Raw genomic sequence first — 19,890 nt, forward strand, 5'->3', positions numbered from 1 at the left:
GGCTCTGGGTAAGCCTCTTGGCCTCGCCAAGTCCAAGGCCCCTTCTCTGTAGAAGGAGAAGCGTGAACCAGAAACTTTCTAAAGAATCCTGCCAGTCCCCTGGTTCTACTCCAAGCAGCAGAACCTCCAGGAAGCTTCTCAATAAAGGTGTTTCCTTCTCCTTCCCAGGCTCCTGAACAGAGGCTGTCCCATCTAACCATACTTTATAATAGCTCCTGTCACTCATCTCCTTTGTTTCTTTAAATTAGAGAAATGTGCCTTCTACCTATCATGTAAGATAATTACATGGGCAATATTATTTGCAGTGTTCTTTATAAAGATCTTTCTATTTCTTACATATAAATGCATAAATCACAACTTATCTTTAAAAAGTTGATTCATAATGACAATACAGTAGTACCCCCTTATCCTAGGGGGATACTCTAAGACCCCCCAGGGGATGCCTGAAACCATAGTAGTACCAACCATTTTTTTCTATACATATATACCTATGCTAAAGTTTATAAATTATGCACATTAAGAGAGTAACAATAATAATAGAATACAGAAAGTTTTCACTTAATGTCTTTGATAGGTTCTTGGAAACTGCAACTCTAAGCAAAACCTATAACGAAACCAATTTTACCACAGGCTAATTGATATAAACAAGAGTTAAGTTCCCACAGCATATTTCTGGTTACAAAATCATCACCGAGCTTCTAAATAAAGACCCAAAACACTCCTAATATTAAATAATTAAATAAATATGAGCTGTTTACTAAATGTACTCACATACGTTTTAAAAAGATGAATAAAAACAAGTAAGGTAATGATTTTCCAACCCACTCATTCCAGCTTAGGGTCGCAGGTGGCCAGAGCCCGCTGGGCAGCTCAGGGCGCAAGGCGGCACCCAACCCTGGACAGGCCAGGCCGCTTCTCCATCAGCAGGTACACACACATGCACAGTCACTCACACTGGGGTGGCGGGGACACACCCGTCCACGTCACATGCACGTCTCTGGTATGTGGGAGACACCCAGAGTGCCTGGAGAAAACCCACATGGACACGGTGGGCGAGGGGCGGGCAGGCAGACAGTAGCCCTGGCTGGGAAGTGATTTCTTCTTCCCTCATCAGCATTATAATGAAACCGCTTGGAACACAACGTTATTCTGTGAGGACCTGCTGTAGAACAATATAACAATATACTACAATTAAAATTCTGTAAATTTGGCCTCTCTCTCAAAATACCTTATTGTGAGGTAGTGCACCCAGTTCCCTCATTCCCTACATGCCCGTCTCACACCTTCATTCCTTCTCACCCTCTTGGACTTAGTTCAGGCAGATCTCAATGTAGCCTTCTGGGAACCCCCCATCTCCACTGGTCCAGAGTGGGGGTCCCCGCCCAATAATCTCACTGAACACATACATATCTACAACCACCAGTCCTGTAATTACCTGCATAATCTTGGTCTCTTAGGCTAATAAAATCTAAGAAGAGGTTTCTTTGATGCTTCTGGGAAAGCTTTCCTAACTCTTCTAGAAATAGCCCCTCTCCCTTGATAGTCATCTTGCTACTAGCCAGTGGTGAAGCTGGTCCGTAGAGAGGGGGAAAAATGGAAGGAAAACCAAGACAAAACCACTGGATTAAAATGTCCCTGAATTCCACCCTACCTCGGGACTCTCAATGGTATGAGCCAAGAAATTTCTTTATTACTGAAGCCATTTAGGCTTTATGTAACCTATAGCCAAAAGCATGGTAACTGGTTAAACATTATGGATGGGAATCACGTTCTTTTTCCTTAGCATCCAACACACTATTTAGCCCAGAGTAGTTGTTCAGTAAATACTTCTGGAATAAACTGGGTAATTCAAAGAAAACATCTGATAACAATAAAATTCTGAAGTTTCCACCTAAGTAAAATTGAAAACAAATTCAGTTTTCAACCAGAATTTTTTAAAAAGCATTTAAAAACAATATTTAGAAAGCCTACCGTTTTTAGAGGTTCCGCTATATCATAAGAAAGTAAATCTTGTCTTCTGCTCACTCAGTGCCTTTCATCTCACCCTTAACTCTCCCCTTCATGCCGACAAGGCAGTTCTTATTCCCTCATTACCCAGTGTCCTCATATTTTTCTACCTGCCTCACCTTTGAAACTTGTACTCCAAAAAGAGCTAGTAAACTCACTCACACTGAATTCTATGCATCTGACTTAAACAAAATGCTATTATTTCCAGGGATATTTACAAATAGGAAGATTTTCATCTCTAATTATGCAATTTCAGTTATCAGAAAGCAGGTAAAAGAGGCATTTGTGGAGCCAGATAGCCAAATCTATGGCCATGAAACAGCAGGAAGAGATGCCTTATTTCCTTGCACATAAGGGCAACCCGAGACGTTGTCATCAATGGCCAGCCCTACAGCTCGACAAGAACCCACTCCTGTTCCATTTTCTTAAGAGCGAATAAATCCTGTAACTAGTGAACCATGTCCACTAAGCGATATTCTTGCTTCTAAAAGTTCTGGCTGTAGACTTCATCCGTGGGATGGGATTTAACACCATCTGTTCTGTATCCAGTTTGGAACTCAGTAACTTCACAATTATAAGAAGCATCCATATTAGAAATTCTCCTACCTCCAAATCCTATCAGCTAATTATAAACAATGCTTGATTTACTCCAAAGATGAATGAATTCAAACTCAGATGAAAACTAAACTCTTAAAAACAAGTAGGATGTTTCCTACATAAATGTTCCAATCTAGAGCAACTACAAACTGCTTTGGCCACCTTTTATTTTGCAAATCAGATATTCAAGAGCCACCTTGATAGCCAAACATAAAAGCATCCTACTGCACACCTCAACACAATTGCCCTGTGCATCCTTAATGTCTTTCCAAGCAATTTTATGCAGTCAGCACCCTATACATTAGGGAAAGAATGGATATGTGCTCAATGGATTTCTTATAATAGCAACAAACCTTCATAATCAGACCATTTCTTAATTTTGCTTACTTTTTTATGCAGCTGCATTAATGCCACATTGCCAGACAAAGACAAGAATGAACATGAGAATTAAGTTTAAAAACAACAACAATACAGCCATCCAAGGAGCAAGTGCTGAGCTTGTAAAAAAAAAAATCCAGCTCCCATTATTTTATTAAATAATAGTGTTCATGCAGGGATGTCTGAAGTACTCTGCAAGGCTAATTAGAACAGATCAATGTACACTTACCTCTCTAGAAGGCTGAAAGGTGTGCAGTGACTATGTGTCATTAAAAATTTACTTGACCATGGGCATCAGATGTCCATGAGAGTATAACCCTGGTGAGCACTCTTAAGTTTCCATTTTACTCCTGTCATCCTCAATGCATCAAAAATGCCATAGACACCATTACGATCACCCAGCCTCATAGCAGCTGATGTGCTATATATGTTTGAGAGGGTGGTATCAATTAACTATATTACCTATAAAGCCATACTTGCAATTACTACCACTTTACAATTTATCGTTAACACATTTGGCAGATTTTTTCCAAAGTAGCATTTATTTAAAGGTTAATCAAAATTCTTAGAACAGCATTTATTATAAAGTGATTTTTGATAATTGACTAAATCAGTGGCTCTTAAGAAAACACCCTTGTCTCAGTCCTGCTCAGTATACACCACAGTGCCATTTGGGGAAAAGAAATACATATTAGAGCTGTTCATTTCAGACCTCGTCATGGAAGATCATATATTAATGTAATCAGGTGGTACATTTACATGCTCATTAGTAATCCATCATTAGTCCAAATGCTCACTATTAGGAATAAATGTACAAGTTATTCAGAATACCCAGAAATAGTCTTTCTTATTTAAACATGCAGAATGAGCCAACTGAAATAAGTGCACACCTTGAATTTGAACTTTCAAGACACATCACTAAAGTCAATCAGTTATGTCAGGACACTCTTCTCTAATAATCTCAATTATAAAATTCCTGCCCCTCCCTAATGAGGGGTTTGGGGGGAGTTCCAATATCTGAATCCTTCTAATTCACTGTAACTGCAAAAATTCCTGATGAAGTGTGTGTTTAAATTTTATGCTTTAATACATAGCATGCCACTAAAGCCATATTAGTTATGCTTTATGCTGTTTAATCATATGTCAAAATCTGTAAAATCTGTTCTAGCATGCTAAGGTAATTTAACTGCAATTAATCAATCAAAGAAATAAATAAAATGTAATAAATGACAAATAATGTAACTTCTTTAAAAACAAACCACTTTCTACACTTTTATCCTAAAAATACTTACTCACCAATACCATTGAAGGGGAAACAGAGTAAAAATTAGACTTACTGAATCTTTTTCCCATTTGTAGCTGGCTTCCAGCTCTAAACTTACCAATGCTTTAAAGAGGTCTTTGGCATAATCTGACTTTCCAATAAAATGCGAACAACTTGAAGGGTCAAAATTATAGCTTTTTATCCCATGTGCCCAACACAATGTCTTAATCATAATAGGTGTTCAGTAGGTGGATTTATTCATTCTTTCATTCAGTAACGAATGAAAGAATGAATGAATCCAATATCCACAAACTAGATTATTTCATTATAATGTTTAGGACTTGCAACTGCAATAGTCATTCATTGTCATTCATTCTTTTTCTTCTGGCCAAAAAAAAAAACACACAAACAAAAAAACATTTATTAGACGTTATTGGTATTTAACTAAAAGTAGTAGCACTCTCTTTATTAATTCTCTCCTTTTTTCATAGAGTTGGTTAGGAACCAGCAAGATTGTGTATGTATTTCTTCTTCCAAATGAAAACAGTGATTTTCTTTTCAAAGATGTAATTTAACAATTTGATGGATATAGTTTCGAACCAAGACTAGGAAGGTCAATTATAAGTCCTGGGTCAAGTGAGAAAGAATTCATTAATCACCAACTGCATACCCTGCACTATGCTAGTAAATATAAATATACCAATATTCTTAATACTGTACTTAGGTTGGATTTTTAATACTATTAAATACAATTACAAGCAGTTGGGGGAGAGCAATACTAATTAACAAGAAGCAGCAGCATTTTCATAGATTTGGAAAACTACTTGATAGTTTTTTTTCTAAGTAGCCTAACTATCCCTGAAACATTAATTTTGGAATAAGAGCTGCATAGATCCTAATATAATCCATCCAGTTTGCAGACCGGCTCTGCCACCATCTCCCTCCTTTGCCCTCCACGTGCTGAAGCAAAGTTGAGATGAATGTACTGATGCCCCCACCTGCAGCCGAGGCCATCAATCTCTAGACCAAACCCAACAACAATATTCACAGCCTTTGACTTTCTCTCCCTCACTGGTACATCAGGTGGCCCAGCCACCACTGCTAGGCTCCCATGTTACTGCTCACTCTCAGCACGGAATCTGTGAGTCTGTGTGGTCCACTCGACCCGGGAGGCCCCGACTGGGAGCCTAGTCCCAGCGGCCTGTGGCACCCTTTCTCTCCTTATGAGACTACGTCTCCGCTATTCTCCTTAGATCTTTAGACACTGTCTCTATGTTGCTCCTATCTATCTCCTTGAACGTTGGCGACAGCCATGCATGGGGTCAGCTCTGTGTTTATGATCCCACATGGTATTGCTACGTGCATCGAGCCTCGCATGTGTAACAGCGACAAAGGCCACAGACCTGAGTCTCCCTGCGTCCTGGAGTGATATCCTCACTGACTGCACCATAATAAGAGACTCAATCGCTCCCTTAATTGCTAATTAGCTTTTCATAGTTCCACAAAGCTCATTTTGTAACTTACAATAAAATTATTAAAATAAGGGGCAAGTAATATAGAGAGGATGGGGTAAAAGTGTACCAGAAAACCAGGGCCCTCTGGAAAAAAGATTACAGTTGAGTAATTTGAATTTTAGGCTCAAATGTTCCATCAGTCAGAAGAAAAGGGAGGCGTCAATACAGATGCCACTTACTATCAGATCAGAGTGGGGCAGGAGATTCAGTTCACCGGGAGAGATGCTCTTGTTTTCCTAGCTGTGCATCACTGGGAGGACTGTGTTGAGTGGCTCATTGCATAAACATTATTTATATCAGATAACCATAGTAAAATATCAATGTATGTTGCTCAATGTTATTGTCCTTTTCTATCATGAAATACTTTAAAAAAGTATTCTTCTTCAAAATGCCTGTCGACTAGTGCAATCCAATAATTTTCTAGTATCCACAGTACAAAATAAAAAGGCACATGTGGATATAATTTAATAATAGATGTTATATCCCTATAATTGTATTTTAAAGAAGGAAATAAGAATATAAGTAATAATTTTCTCAGATATACAGGGTTGGGAGGGGATACAGAACAGATCATAGCCACATAAAATGTGGGACCACACAGCCACCACAGATTACAAGAAATGAGAAGGAAATATTGAAAGTCAGCTATACTATTGACATTCTGGTATATTTTCTTTAAGTGGATTTAAAGGATTTAGTATACAAATAGTGTTTTTATTTCAGAAAATCAAAATTAATAAAATGTTAAAAGTGAAAAGTGGTACACAATCAGCCACAACAAAAAAGCGAAGGAAAGTCTCAGGATCTGATTAATAATCAATGACCTGTAAATCTAAAATATATAATTTCTATGTTAGCAAATTTAAAAAAAAAAATGGATCAAGACCCCATTGTTTCATTATTTAAAAAAAAAATGAATGAATTCAAAATATGAAATTAAGTGTGAATTTTACAAAGTAGATGTGGGTAATTTCCAATCAGCTGCTATGGTGATAAAGGTAAAGGGCACAAACCAAAGCTGCCTACACACACCTTAAGATTCTATTTCAGGGACACTCGGATCAGATTAAAAACTCTAAGAACATTATCCTCCCAGTGAATATTCCAGTACCACACATAGGTACAGACTCAGACGCCCTCCTTACTCCAGCGGCAATTCCTTGGAGGTTTTTCTGACACTGAGAGGAGGGATAGGTTTCTGCACCAAGACAAAATATCTAAATATTTCCAGCTTATATGATATAAGCTCGCCTATTCATGGATTTGTGAAACTTAGACACAGCCTAATAAAAATTCTAAGACAACTGAGTTGTAAATTCATTTTGAATGGTTTTTTTTAGTGCTTCCTACAAAATATCAACAAAACCAAAATATGTCTCCCAGCATATCAGAAATAATATATTTCCTACTTAGTTCCCAGGGGGGAAAAACTTTTATAACTTATGAAAGCTCAAAATATGTGACAGTCTGTCACTGAATTAAAATGTTACACTAACAAGTGACAATTATGTACAAAACCCACCGCAGCTATGTGTTGGTCTTCACATACAAAGGCTACTTCTAAACAGGTCAGAGCAAAGCTTTGGCTGATGGGTACTGACGGTAGAATAGGGTCTGAGAAGAGCCAAAGCTGTGTCAATCCAAAACTGGTTGATTTTTCAATTTAGAATGGATCTTTGAACTTACACTTGAACATGTTGTGAGAACATGAGACTCGTGTTATTTTCACATGCTCATTCGTATAAAATGTTTGTCTTGTATGGTTAAGGCATTTTGCTGAGGCCTTACTGGGTAGGGCACATCCTTATGTGTGGTGGAAGGGGTGAGGGTCAATACAAGTTTTCCACAAGCTCATTACTGAGAATGCATGCCCTTTAAACAGAAGCAGGACCTGACTGGGAGTCTGGGGAGACACGGGAGTAGTGCAGACTTGGGAATGGGAATGAGGTATTCCTCCATAAGTGCTCTACAGCACTCCTCCTTAACTGAGTATTAGTACAGTGTATTGTAACTGGCGACTTAGTTCTTTGTATTCTCCATGAAACTGCAAGATTTAAAAAAAAACACAAACATTTTATTTTGAAATAATTAGAAGTCCATAAGAAGGTACAAAGAAATGTATGATACTGTACCCCTTCCCCAGTGCTAACATTTTGCATAACTACAATACCAAAACCAGGTTACTGATATTGGTACAGTCCATAGAGTTTATTCACAGTCCATCAGATATACATGTACTTACCCGTGTTTGTGTGTGTCTGTAGCTGTAGGCAACTTTATCACATGGGTAGCTTTTGAGAAACCACCACCACAATTAAGACACTTAACTGTATGATCATCACAAGGCCCTTTTATGTCTCACCCCAGCAACCAGTAACCTGCCCCCGTCTCTGTAATTATGTTATTTTATGAATGTTATATAAATGGATATAAGTAATAATGTATCCTGTTAAGGTAAACTTTTTTCACTCAGCATAATATCCTTAAGGTTCACCCAAGTGTTGCCCATATCAATAGTTCATTACTCTTCATTACTGAGTAGCATTCCACACTCTGGATATATCACAGTCTGTTTAACCATTCATCCATTGACAAGCATTTGGGAATTTCCAGTTTGGGGTTATCACTATCAAAACTGTTATGAACATTCAAGTACAAGTTTCAGTGTGAAAATAAACTGTAAGATTTTTAAAGGGGTAATAGTGTCTTATTCATCACTCTAAAGAATGAACGAACCATGAAACTGCCTCTAAATGGAAGAAAATAAAATAGGAGTCATCCTGTGGGAAAAACATAATTAGTTGGGAAGGAAAATGAAAGTTGCACTGGCAATGTTAAGACTACAGCAACGTTCAAAGGGGACACACACACACATTTCAATTAGAACATTTTCCATTTGTGTTAAATATTGAGCTTCATATTAAGATGTTGTTTGGATTAATAAGCTATGACTGAACTATTTTTTAAGAAAAAATTGGTGAGACTTCCTGTTCTAGCCAAGATGAACTAAAAGGGGTTGGATATACCATCATTCCTAAAACAACAATAATAATAACAACAAAACTCTTAAAAATACATGAAACAATGATTTTTAAGGCATGGAACATCAGGCAACAAAGAGCAATCACCCCTGAGAAATGAAAAGCTAAGGAGACGAATCCTATGATTGCCTTGATTACCATTTTGAGGGTTTTTTGGCAGTGGCACAAGGAGGTGAACTCAAGAGGCAGGTGGCAAACTGCTTGAGTTGAGGAAACAGAATTGAAAATATGGGAGAATGGGTGACTACGATTCACAGGGCAGAGCACCTGGCAGAGAGGTGCTGCACAGAGAAGGACCTGAGATCTGCAGAGTTCCATTCAAGAATTTAGCAGAATACTGATCTGAGCAAACGTGTGAGAAAACTACCATGGATATTCCTTAACACTAAAGAATAATGGCTGTAAGTGTTGATCAATACCCGCTAATATCACAGAAAGAGAAAGAACCAGTAGTCTTGCCCAGCCTACTCCCAATAAATCTAGTCAAGTTCCCAGTCCTTATTACCAATTAAATGGAAAGACATGGGACACAATAGCTTATTCAACAACTCCACAGGAAGGCATCAGCAAATAGGAACTATAGAAAGCTCTGCAGCACAAATAATCCATTTTCCTCAACAAATAAGAAAAGTAGACAGGAGGGAAACCTATAGATTAAAAGAAAAGAGAAATATCAACCAATTGCGGTGCATAAATCTTGTTTGTATTCTATTTCAAACAGTAAAAAGTAATTATAAAAAGTATATGAGACAATCAGGAAAATTTAAATACTGATTGAACATATTGGATAATAAAAAAGAAATATTGACTTTTTAGATGCAAATCATTTTTTACATGTGGTTCATATTTTCCGTTAAAAACAAGTCCTAATCTTTTAAAGATACCACTGAAATATGAAAGGGTGAAATGATGTCAGGTCTGGGATTGGCTTCAGAATAATTTGGGGTGGGATGGGAAGTAGAAATGATGAAACAAAATTGCCCATTGAAAGTATGGAAATTCATTGTATTAAAATACATAAATAAATTCATAATAAATTGAGGCAATGGTTATGGACTCATAGGTCACAGTACATGTTTCTAAATGAAAACAATTTCTCAGGCATAGATATATCAGAGATGATATTTTTCAAGGACATTGAAGACTGCGATTTGTAGGGTTCCCTTAATGGAGACCACGTTTTCCCCACACAAGTCACTGGCTTTTCAGGACAGACATTTTTTCTGAAAATAGATCTGGCAGTATGTGAGTGGTTGACTATCTAATTGAAGACACCAAAAGACATCAAAGGATACCAAAAAAGCTGGCTCTATAAATGTGGTTGTTAGTTCTTCCTGTTCTTTTAATAAGGCTAGGTTTATGAAAAGTCTAATAGAGCACATGGCCGCTGTCCTTCCATCATCCTCACAGAGCTCATCCAAGTCAATTTTACCATTCCTGCATTTCCTGTTTGCTGATTGCTCTCAACTCCACTTACCATTCATACTTTTTAGTTGTTTCCGTTTTGAGGTGAGGGAGAGGAATCTTTGGAGATGTTCAAAAATTTTTTTCAAGTCAAATAATTCATTAGCAAGTATGTTTTCTCTAGGACCTGATTTTTTTGCAGTAAGGGGGACACTCTGAATTGCTTGTCCAAAGTTCTGCCAAAAGAACTCTCCTCTCTCTTCTTATATGAATCCTACCCATCAAAAAGGATATGACCAAATCCAATAAATGGAGTCCCTAAGAAGGTGAGCGTTACATCTTCTATTTAAAAGAAAATCCCTCATTGTCTCTAGTTCAGCATCTTACAAAAAACTAATCAACTACTTAGTAAATTTTAAATTCTCAGTGTATTTTAAGGTAATTATTCTGTCTATAATATTAATGTACTGGTAATATTATTAAATTAATCATCATGCATCCTAATGTTCATTTTCACTAAATGCCTGAAAAGGTCACAAGAGCAGATTTAAAACCTGATGGGTGTTTTGAGAGCAGAATTAGCTTTGGGAAATCAAGGCTAGTGAGCATTTTTGTAGGCTGGTTAAATTTTGGGAATTATTTGCAAGAATGTACCGCAGAGGTTGTAAGTGATCTTTCCAAAATATTTATCACCATAGTTAGAACTTATATTAGTGTTTTTCTTTTTAGACACAGTCTTGTTTATAATGGTCATTTAAAAAGTTGCTACCACAGACTTATAAAACAATGTTTTAATGTCTTCCCATCAACAGTTTTAAAAACATTCATCTCTGGGAAAATGTTATAAAGAAATTCCATTGCAATGGTATAACTCAAATATTAAAGTAAATGTAAAAAATGTTATTGTATTTTAGAATACCAACAGATTAGAAATTCCTTGCAAGAGCAGATTTTGAATTCTGATAAAAGCAGAATACTAGTATAGTAGACACTAGTGGCATGTGGCCTAAGTAAACTTAAATTACTTAAATTTAAATAAAATTCAATATTTAGTTTCTCCATTGCACTACCCACATTTCAAGTGCTCAACAGCCACATGTAGCTACTGCTTAACATACTGGACAGTGCAGATATAGAACATGTCCATCACCATCGAAAGTTCTATTGATGGTCTTTGTTAAAAAGACCACTGCTGATGAATGGATGTGCATATATTAATTTATTTCTATCAAGTCATTTTTCCTTTGATATAGGATGTTAAATTAATTGTATCAAATTTAACTAATTTTTCTAAAATATCTATATTCTAATGTAAATAGTTAAAAATGTGCCACAGTCGTTGCAGTGAAGATTTTCTTTTTTCTCTCCCCACAGGAGAATGAGATTTCAAAAGATTCCATTTCATCAAGATAGGGAATTATAACAGCCAGTCCTCCCCTTCAATTTGCATTTTCTTTCTTTATAAAGACCTCTTCTAACCTTGCTCTGCATCCAAGTTTACCCAGCAACGGCCTAACCTTTATTTTGTGGCAAGGAATTCCTATTTTAGAGAACAGTACTTCAGGCCTCAAACTACACACTTGTGAAATTTGTAACTAGCATTAAAAAACTCACTTCCCAGCCAGGTCCTCCTACCAGGTGAGGAGGGTCTCACACCCTTCAAAAATTCCAGCAAGTTCTTTAGTCTGACAACTTCTCATCTCTCAATTCAGAAAGATGTGTTTTGCAATATATATATATATATAGAAAGACAGATACATAAAAATACATAAACAATGCAAATTTGATATCCTTACGTGAGAAAGTGAAATGCTCCTGCAGTTAGAAACTAAATATGAGGAGGGTCTGTCTGATTCAGCAGAGAAACTAGGAGGGAGATTTTCTCTACCATTTATGCTTAGCAAGGAACCATGTTGCAAGGGAGAGTCAGAAACACAAGAGTAACTAAAGTAAATGAAAATTATATGAAAAACTCCCAAACCACAGGCAGGGCTAAACCGGTTGCATTTATGCAATTCCTGAAAACCTTGATGAAAAGTAAAATGTCTGTATTTAAAAGACTAGATAAACCATATAGCTGATCCAGATGGCAAAAAAGAGAGGGCGGGGGATCTATAATTACATGAGTATGGAGAAATAATTGAAAGTATTTTCATGAAAAAGTAAACAATAATGAATAATCGCTTAACATTAGAAATTTGGATTTTAAAAGCAGATAGTGCAACTAAAGAGTGCCCTGGGTGGTCCTGGATCTGTCTCGTGCCTCAACAGTGTCTGGACGGACCGGACCCAGGGCCGCCCTTCCTTCCGGCCTCCGCCCACCCTCCAGCCCGTCCAGCCCGTCCAGCCCGTCCAGCCCGTCCAGCCCGTCCAGCCCGTCCAGCCCGTCCAGCCCGTCCAGCCCCGCCAGCCCCCGCCCTGGGCTCCCCTCAGCCTCCGCAGCCTCCGCAGCCTCCCGACCAGCCAGCCCCGCTCGGCAGCCCTGACTCCTCGCCGCTGCGCGCCCGCGGGCTCCCGCACGCCTCGGAACCGCCCGCCGCCGCGCAGGCCGCCGCCAACCGCGTGGCCGCCGCACCCACCTTTCTCCGGGCCTCCGTTTCCACCGTCGAGGCGGCTCCGGGGGGGCCCCTTCTCCGCTGGCTGACGGAGAAGCGCGAGGGCCGGGCTCCCCTGGAGGCTGCGAAGCCAGCGGGCGCCGCGCGGTCTTCCAGGAGCTGCTGCGGCCTCCCCAGGGCGAGCGGGGCAAAGCGCGGGCGCCACAGCAGCCCACGGCCTTGGGGGCCTGAGCGCGGCCCTTGCGGACCTGCAGGCCCCGGGCTCTGCAGCTCCCGGAGACGCTCGCTGGGCGAGCAGGTGACCCTCATCCAGAAGATGGGGACCACCTGACGCCTCCGCAGGCTGGCGGCCCCCAGGCCGGGCTGGGCGAGGGTCTCTTTGAAAGGACAGCTGGGAGCACTGGAGCCCAGAGGCCTTTGAGGGGGCCCCTCTGCATCCCCCAGTGTCTGGCTTTTACTGAGCCTCTCCCCAAAACCCCTGGCCAGCCTTTGAACCACCCTGGAGCCCTCTCCCATGCATTGGACCAAATGGAAACAATGAAGCTTTTTGCAGCCAAAAAAAATAAAAACAAAAAAACAAAAGTAGCTAGTGCAACTATAAAAAATAATAAAGTCTAGGTAAAGAAATACTTAAAAGAACAGTTCAGATATTTTAGAAATGGATCATTTTCCGAAACAGCATGTTGTTTGGGAAATAAATTCCCGCAGCTGATTCCATAGTTCTGAAAATTAATTAGAACCTTAAAATTAGCTACCAAAATGTACATTAGTTTGGGGGTATATCAAAAAGAAAACATAGTATGCCAACTTCCCAACCTTTTCTGCAAATAGATTTTTGCATCTTAGAAATCACACTAGATTTCAAGATTCTTTGCATTGTTCAAATTCATAACCGCATCTCTTTGTTCACTTGCTCGCTCCCTAAGCAAGTCTAAAACCCAATAAATAGCTATAAATGTTTACCAATATTTTCCAAGTAATTTTTCTTATTTTTAAAATTTAAAGAGTTTTATTACAATTAGGTAACTACATACTCCTGGCACAAGGCCTCTGAAATGTTGTTTCTCAGACACTAATGGGTCTTGGAAAAGTTTGAAACTCTCAATTCATTAGGACTTGAGTAGCTGTTTTGTACCTAAGAATGAGTATTGATGGAGACATTGGGACCAAACGCATACTTTTATGAAATATGATGAAAACATAAGGGTTTTGTTATGACGCACGTAGCAATCAAGAACCTGTTTCTTTTTAGTTGGCTCCTAAAAAGTACCTTCTGTATAATTATTAAATAAAAACACTCACTTATTCAGTACTCAGCTAGCTTTTAAACTCTGAATAAGAGAAGTACACAGTGAGAGAGGTACTTACATGGTTTCCTTGGATACTGGATGATGCCATTCAGGTCTATGTTTTTATCTGAAAGTGGTGCCCTGCGGAGAAATGAGGTTTGGTGAGTGGCTGTTTATACATAGTAAGTAAATAGGAACTTTGTTTATTTTACAAAGCATTTTTTTTATTTTGACCCAGATTTCTTTTTCTCATTACACCCAACCCTTATAAACAGCACTAATATGGTAGAACTGGTACTTTGCATAACTTTTTTTAACACCACTTAAGAAATCGTAATTATTAAAGAGAAACTCCGAATTCTTTGGCTAAGCACAATACTCCTTGGGCTGCTTAAGTGTCTTGACTACTATATTTATGTCAGACATATCAATGAACACTGCCTGCCTCCCTACTTTCCCTTCAAAAGGAATTGTTCTCACGCCATCAGGAAAGAAATTAATCTTTAAAAAATTCACATAAATGATAAATGTCCTTACCTTAATTAGAGACACTAATAAGTGTTCTCTTACCTTAATAAGAGAACACTAGCTTTAGCCAGCTCCTGAACACCCACAGACATTCGCTGCCATTTTAAATGTTGTAGTGGGACCCTAGGTTCCCAATGGTTTGAATGCTACGAGCATACACTTTTGACATTCAGTCTCTCAGAACTACATGCTTTCTAATTTTGGTAGCGTGATTAATCCTATGTGATAAGTTTTAACCTTCTAATATTTCTTTGGATCGAAAAGAACAAATGGCAACTAACTTTAATGCTTAACACAGTTTAATAACCTGAAATGAAGGAAGTGTGTGGTATGTTTCCATTAAAAAGTTTCCAGCCACAATTAATTGAACAAAAACTTGTCTTGTTCCAAGATTATTCTTGGAACTGTAATTTTGAAGCCCGTATGAAATAAGAAAACGTACTTTTTTACCATATGAAAGCAATCTCTTTTTTTTTTTGGAATGATTTTTGGATAGACTTCCGATTTGATATTTTCCATTTGAACTAGCAGCCTAGGGGCCCGGCGGGGGGGAGGGGAGGGAAGCAGTTCTGTGTTCTTTTGCCAGCACTGACAAAGGTCTGGTTGTCAGTGATACCTTTACAGCTAAATTTACTCCAGAGTGACAGGAACAGGTGCACCTCGGCCTGCCAGACACTTGTGCACAAGGATCACGCATCTTACGGCTTGACGATCAAGGGGGGAAAGCCTGGGTCTTCATAGAAAAGGAGAGGAGGCAAACGCAGCCCAAACTGGGGGGTTTCTCTTCAAAGCCAGCTGGTCTGGCTTTATTCTACAGGAATTTTTTTACCTGTCAGAGTTTGGACAACAAAGCCCTCAGCAGGTGCTGACGGGTACAACTTCCTGGAGAAGCAGAAAGGCACTGGTGAGTTTCGATTGCCAAAATATATTTTTTAATATCTAAAAGTTGATTTTGTTATCCTAGAAGAGGCACTGCCGAGGTGCCTGCGTTCAGGAGGCTGATGAGACCATTGGAATCAGAGACAACTAAGTCAACAGTGGGTCTGCCTGGTGGAGAAGGTGGAACTGTTACCATTTGACAATTTTTTAGATTTAAAAAAGTTTTTTTTTAAAGGAATACTTTATATTTTTAATGTTGGTCTCTTCCTTTACTATCTTCAACATCTGAGAGGGGAAGAGTTAGTGACATATGTGATATTAGACTATTTAAATAAACACATAACTATCGTTTCATCCTTTTAAAAATTCATCTCTTAGGAATAAAATGTTATTTTTCAATAAATCTCCAAATAAAAATGTGAATGGTACATGCTCCTTTTAAACATTTCATGTGCTAGTATTTTTGTATGTGTGCATGTAACAGCAATATGATTAGAGAGAATATTAAATTAATTTTATTTTTAATACACTGTTTAAAAACATGTATTGCACAGAATATTTAATAATTAAAAGAAGCAACATTTTCTTATTCCTTTACAAAGAGTTTCTTTAGAGAAAACTCTTTGAAATAGACAACCAAGACAGTTCTAAAGCATGTTTTTACGTCACTGATTTCCAAAATTAGTACACTTATATATTTGGTATTTTTATTTTGTGAATTCAAAAGTTTAAGCAAAAATATTTTTATTTTCAGAATAGGATTTTAATTAATGCAAAAGATGGAAAAATGAGACCACATGTTAGTACACATTTTTAAAAAGTGATTTTATTTCAAGAATTCATTCTTTTAACTATGCTTCAAGCATTTCTCTACAAATTGTTGTCTTCTAGCAAATTGAAAACATTTATTTAAGCAACTAAGGAGCTCAAAGCTAGGGACTATACATAGTAAACATATGAAACCATTTTAATAACCAAATTCCATATTCACAAGCAACATGGGCTAATGAATGTAAAAGACACACAGCATACATTGATCAAGAATGCTATAAATTATTATGCATAAAATCAATTTTCTGGGCTGTGGGGGGTAGGATTGGTGCTTAATAAGAGAAAAGCCCACCAATATAAATTACTAATACTATGAAGCAATTGTTTTGTTCTGATGATCCCATAAATAATTTTCAATTTGCATGTGTAACACATAGTTGTATGCTGGGAAAATAACAAGATCTGACTTTTTAAAAATAACCACTATATCTAAAACAATTTTCAAATCAATGGTGACACAAATATGCCACAAATTTGTAAGTATTATATTCTTTTAGAATGACAATTGCTGTTTAAAATTATGAAATGTTTGTGTTAAAAATTTACCAGAAATGATCCACCTAACCAAAAAAATCTAATATTTTTAAAACATAATCTTATCTACATTTAATGAACCCATATTTTAAAAATTAAAATCCAAATCTGATTTTTATTATAAATTATTATATGTAAAAGATAGTTCAGAAAATTAAAGCATATATAATTTTTTAAAAAGAATATATTGTGGTTTCAAAGTGCTATTTTGTGTGTCATTTGTCTTCTTCAGCATATTGATTCTGGCACCTGAGTAACCATGGTTGCTAAATTTTTTAGATAACTTCATTAGTCCTTTGAAAAATGAGTATGTACTCCATGCACTTGATGATTTTTTTTTATTTATCTGGTCAGTTAAATACTATATTCCTAAAAAACCAGAGCACTTGCTTTTAGAGATAACTAAATGCAACACAACTGAGCATACACTCTTAAGTCAACTTCAGATTTATATTTGTTACGCTATATGTGCATTACTATTGGCTGTAATTATTACAGTATTTGTAATCCACATCAAGTATAGGCAATAAAAAAAACTTCTTCCAAACTATTTTTATGACACTTGTGAGTTATTAAAATGTGACTGAACCTATTGATAACAATGTTAGGCTTAGCCCAAAATTTTCTAAATAACTAAAATTTAGTATTTTAACCCTGAATTGGGGGCTTAATATAAAATTCCATATTTTTTTCTTTTAATTATGAAAAGCTTTAATTCCTAGTTTGACACACAGCTACATGTTTGTCCTTCTCTGATAAACCTTCAACTTTCATGTCAACTCCTTCAGTATATAGGCATGATTTCTTTTAATAAGTCCTAGTCAGAAATTGTGGCTTAAAGTTGCAATGACTCATATGTGCCCTAAAAAATTAATTTGAAAACATACACATTTTCAGCATTATTTGCAACACATCTTCATATCTTAAAGCCAGCTTATTTAAAGGGGAGAAAAAGTAATTACTCCCATTTTAGAAAAACATTTAAAAAACATTTTGTTTACCTTCTATAAATACAATCTTGATTCTCCAGCAACTAATTTCAATAAATTATATTCTGAGTATCAATCTATTTAATTTCAGGACAATGAAGTTTCCAGCTAAAATGATTTACTTGTAAGTATTTAAAGAAACAAAAATATTTTGGCAGCTTTCTAAGTACCTCCTCTTTGACCAGCCACCTGACTGACAGCTGTCTACTGTCCTTGGGCCAAATGTAACCCAGTAAAGATAAAAATTACATATTACTCATCCCTGTTGATAATACCTGGTGCCAGTAGGTTTTCAAATAGGAATAACTAGACTGTGGCTATAAAGAAGTAAAAGAGGAATCATTTCAACCACCTGCCATTCCTCCTTTGTCATTAATGTACTTCCCCTTCCTTTTCTTATTCTCCCCACTTCTCTTGACGTCCACATCTCACACCTACAAAGACTTAATTTTCCGACATGCAATTCAGAGGTATGTAACAAGTGTGTGTCCATGAAAATACTGGGCAGCCAAGTAATGATGCCCACACATTTCTTTCAATCAAATCTTTTTGGGGGGTCGTGAAATCTTAGAGTTGTGGGAAAGCATCTTTGAAGCTATCAACTACTCATTTTAAAGAAAATGAAACAGGATGCAATTCTGAGGCTGAAATTTACCCAAAGTCACCAACATGAGGATGTAGACGCAGACTTGGGTCAGTCTTCCAACTTTATATCCAGTGATTTTTTTTTTTCTATTAGACTTTAAACATGTGGACTCTCAAACTATAAATAAAAAAACATAACATTGAAAATTAAAGTGAGTTACATTCCTTTGGAGAACTATTTTCAGTCATCAAACTTATACCTTCTTGGAGAAATACACAATTTTATCAGCATATTAAAATGTAGTTTAAAAAAAGAGCATAAACATTAAAATATTTATGATACTTTTTAAAATTCTCTTTACCATTTAAATTGATTTCCAAACTGAAAATATTGATGGTGTGTGTAAAAGAGCAAAAGTAAACAAAATCAGTGGCAATATATATGTTTAGAAGATGAATGCAGGAATCAAAAGCTGAGGTTGAAAATGTTTTTGAAATATTAGGGGATAATTAAAAATACCAAATATACCACAGCATAAGCATATGCACAGTACTCAAGTGCAGAATATATTAAACAGTGCATATAACTGATCAACAACTAACTAGCATGTGTGTGTGTGTAACTACCAAACCTCTCTGGACCCCAAAGTCTTCATCAGCAAGTGTTTCCTAACAGCTCAGTAATTCTATGACTCAATAATCCTGTATTAATACAATTATTAATTATATTAATAAAAATTTTATATTGCTATCATAGAATTTGTTGATAATGCCATACAACATACTGATTCAGTCAAGGTCATAAAAATATATTCAAACTAAATATTTAATTCTTTTCTGACCTTCCAGAAAAGAAACTGTTTAGGAGATATCTACCTTGCTCTGAATTTAAAAGAATTTATCTTAACCCTGGGCTTTGCAGCAGTATTTGCTTTAACACTCAAACATACAAATGAATTTTTACAAAGGGGGGAGGGGTGGCAGCTTAAAACATCGCTATAGGATAGGAAGAAAACTGGACAGGGTTTCCCTGGAAGAGATTGGTCTAAAATAATCTCCAACAGCTCTACAACACAATTTAGCAACTAAATTATATATCTAAATTTACAAATGTATTTGCTTATTCCACTACATTTAGCTCAAATCAACATTAGTTATTAATCAGCAAATCATTTAACAATATGCAATAACAGTGTATAAATCAATTGCAAGCAAAACAATGAGCGAATAATATCCACTTCTAACAATTGTGAAAGACAGGGATGTCACAACAAGATATGCAAAATCACAAGACTTTCAAGAAATTTAACGCTCTCCCTGCATCTCCAAGGGGTGTTGGTGAGAGTGAGTAAGTTGTCCCTCATTGGCCTTTGAAAGATCGTAAACGTTTTCTCTTGAGAGTTGAAGAGTGCTGTCCAAAGAGCCTCAGAGCAGAAGCAAGCAGCTCTGTCGGAGGCTCTGTTTCACTGCTTAGTAATTTTGTGATTGGAAACAA

At 37.0% G+C, this 19,890-nt stretch overlaps 1 protein-coding gene and 1 long non-coding RNA gene across 8 annotated transcripts in view; one reads left to right on the plus strand and one right to left on the minus strand.

Annotated features, from left to right (window-relative positions):
• Nucleotides 1-1,091: 1,091 nt before the first annotated feature.
• On the minus strand, nucleotides 1,092-14,672 carry LOC308554417. The gene is made up of 3 exons (XR_013998409.1): nucleotides 14,587-14,672; nucleotides 14,129-14,190; nucleotides 1,092-1,162 (listed from the first exon to the last, which is right to left on the minus strand). It is a non-coding gene; the product is annotated as an uncharacterized lncRNA (long non-coding RNA).
• A 547-nt stretch (nucleotides 14,673-15,219) lies between these two features.
• Nucleotides 15,220-19,890, plus strand: part of MEF2C (myocyte enhancer factor 2C) — a 156,546-nt gene continuing 151,875 nt past the window's right edge. For 4 of the 7 annotated variants that reach the window (XM_081133447.1, XM_081133440.1, XM_081133443.1 and 1 more), the window contains exon 1: nucleotides 15,278-15,481. The gene's annotated coding sequence lies outside the window, so the exon portion shown is untranslated. Of the gene's footprint in view, nucleotides 15,482-19,890 lie in introns of all 7 variants that reach the window. The other 3 variants (XM_081133451.1, XM_081133444.1, XM_081133450.1) reach the window with 2 other exon arrangements.

Source organism: Miniopterus schreibersii (assembly GCF_964146895.1).
Source record: "Miniopterus schreibersii genome assembly, chromosome: 3".
NCBI lineage: Eukaryota > Metazoa > Chordata > Mammalia > Chiroptera > Miniopteridae > Miniopterus > Miniopterus schreibersii.